We start from the raw sequence: 2750 nt of genomic DNA, 5'->3' as shown, positions 1-2750 counted from the left end.
TAAAAAAATGCAACTCAATTCTTTTGTCAGTGTCTATAAATTTTATATGGTTAAAATCACAAGGACAAAGTAATTTATTTTTTTATATTTTTGGTTTTGTTTTTCTTTCTTTAAGCCTACAGCACCCGACATTCCCCAATATTTTGATGCAACTCAGAATTGTTAAAATTCTTTCAGTTTTTTAATAGCACAAATGGCTGAGGATGGCTTGGTGACTGAATTCCCCAGGCGTCAGCTGCTCTGTGTGGGGCGGCCCTGTGCCCAGCCCAGGGTGGGGGCTGTGGGAAGGAGGGGAGTAGGCAGTGTGCTCCCGCGGAGGCTCTGTGTCTCCGGGAGAGTGAGGTGCGTTTGCCCTGTTGGTCGGCCTGCGTGGCCAGGCCTGCTCGAGGACAGAGGACCTCCAAGTACAGCCCATGTCTGGCTTTAACCGAATTTGTAGACGTCTGTTCTGTGTTGTTATTCATGCGTACTTCATGTCTTGGGCTGTCCTGGGTATACCTGCGTGTTGTTTTGCCTATGACATGTGTGTTTAAGGTCATCTTACTCTGACAACACATGCTGTCTCATATAACACATGTCCCCTGTGTCCCCTGCATGACACGTATGTTCTGTGTCAGACCTGGCTCTGCCTTTGGCCCTCTGGAGAGCTCTTCCTGTCCACCTGGGCCATTTCCTCTGCACCACCAGACCCCCGTGTGGGAGCCCTTCGGGGTCTGGGACTGGGCACCTGCTAACCCCAGAGAGTGTGATCAGCATCCCGGCCTGGCCTTCTGTCTAAGACTGCGCCTGTGAGGGGCCAGGCGTCCGCCTCCCGCTGGTCCGTGTGCTGGGCGCCACTGCACACGCTCTCAGGGCTTGTTGGCTGCGACCGGAGCTCACAGGCCAGCCTGGTGCAGCATGGCTGAGTCACAGCCCAGGCCGCAGGCTCACAGGGCTGGGGGAGGTGGGCAGGGCAGCGGAGGCTTCTTGGAGGAGGTCAGATTGGAGCTGGCTGGGGTGGGGGAGGGTCTGTAGAGGAAGCCAAAACAGACATGAGGGAGGGAGGAGCAGGCCCAGGCCCACCTGGGAAGAAGGCAGGTGTCATCCTGGTGCATATGTGTTCCTGGTTCTCGATATGTGTCAGGGCGGATGACACGGAACACGGGCTGCAGGAGGGACAGCGTCTGGAGTGAGGGTGCGGAGGCCTGGCCCTGGCCTCCGATTGTCTCCCACACAGCGATTGAGGCCTCTCTTGACCCCTGAAAGGCCAGGGTGGGGGCGACCTTGGGGTGTGGCAGGGAGGTGGACCCTGGCCAGAGGGACCAGGGTCGAAAGAGATGGGGGGATGGGGAGCAAGGTCTGACCTGCGCTGGCTGACCTCTTGCCTCGTCTTCCTCTCCCCTTGCTCCTTCCTCACTGCTTTCCCTTTCCTCCTCCTGGCTGTCCCAACCCCCACCTGCCCCCTCTCCACAAGGCGAGGGGTCTGCAGCTGCAGGGGTGAGGCGCCCCTGCTCCCACCTGCCATGGCCGCTGACACTGGCTCCTGGGCTGAAGCATCAGGTGGGGGTCTCTGCACTGCCACCTCACAGTGCCTATGGCGTCCCCTCCCCAGCGTGGGGCCTGGCGGGCGGCAGTGGAAGGCTGGTAGGCAATGAGGGTCTGTGGGCGGGTGGCAGGCAGGCAGCAGAGTGGCAGCTCCTGCTCAGACCTCCATGGGCCGGGCTGGGGGCAGCTGGGGAGTCGGGCCTGCCTGGGTCCCCATCTCTCCTGGGCTCCCCAGGTCAGCAGGGTTGGGCCTTGAGTTTTACATGTGGAATGTGTCTGCACATATGTGTGTCTCCTGGGAGTCAGGGCCTTGGTCTGTGTCTGCCTGTTCCCAAAGGCGTCCATGCACTCTCATGTCTACCTGTGTGCCTGCGTGCAGCTTGGGGTGGCCATGTGTGTGGCCCATGTGTTTGTGCATCCCTGTGACTGTATGTGCATTTCTGAGTATGTACCCGTGTCTCTGTGCGTTCACCCATGTGCCTGTTCAGGCACCGCTGTGTGTGTTTGCGGAACGTATGTCCCCGTGTGTCCCTGAGTATCTCCGTGGACCTGTCTGCGTCTTCACACATGTCCCTGAGTCCTGGTTGCAGTGAAGATGCAGAGGGGAGTCCTGCGGGACAGGTTAGGATGCTGAGTCCTGGAGCATCTGCCCGTGCCGTCCCCTCCCGATTTGCCAGGTATCCTAGCAACACTGCTGCCAGTTGCCTAGCAACAAGGTCCCCATGGTTGGAGAAGGTGCTCTGAGCAGGGTCTGGGCTGTGTTGGTTGGGGAGAGGTCTGGCTCTCCTTCAAAGCCCATGCGGGAAGAACAACCCCATGACTGGTTGGGGGCTGGTGACTCAGCTTAGGGGTCACCCACATGGCTTGACCTATGACCTTTCATCTCAGTGGCCTGTGCATGTGCCCCCAATGCCGAGAAGATTGGCATTGGCAACTCCACAGGAACTGCTCAGCTGTGTGGGTGCTGGGGGCCTGGCTGATGCTCAGGCGTGGCTCTGGGGCCCAGCCGTGGCAGAGATGCGCTTGGTGTGTCTCCACGCCACAGACAGACCTGGGTTCCACCAGTCTCTGCCTCTTGACCTCGGTTTCTCCTTTGGGGCTCATGCTCTCATGGGAAGGCCAGGTGTAGTAAGGGTTAATGAGCTCACGCCCCTGCAGGCTCAGTGCGCAGTAGGCACGGGGCACACGGTGAGGTGAGCGCTGTGCCAGCTCCGTGTCGGATCCGG

Source organism: Microcebus murinus, chromosome 16, assembly GCF_040939455.1.
Source record: "Microcebus murinus isolate Inina chromosome 16, M.murinus_Inina_mat1.0, whole genome shotgun sequence".
In the NCBI taxonomy this organism is placed as follows: Eukaryota; Metazoa; Chordata; class Mammalia; order Primates; family Cheirogaleidae; genus Microcebus; species Microcebus murinus.
The sequence above is the reverse complement of the archived record's forward strand: the minus strand, read 5'-3'. Positions refer to the sequence as shown.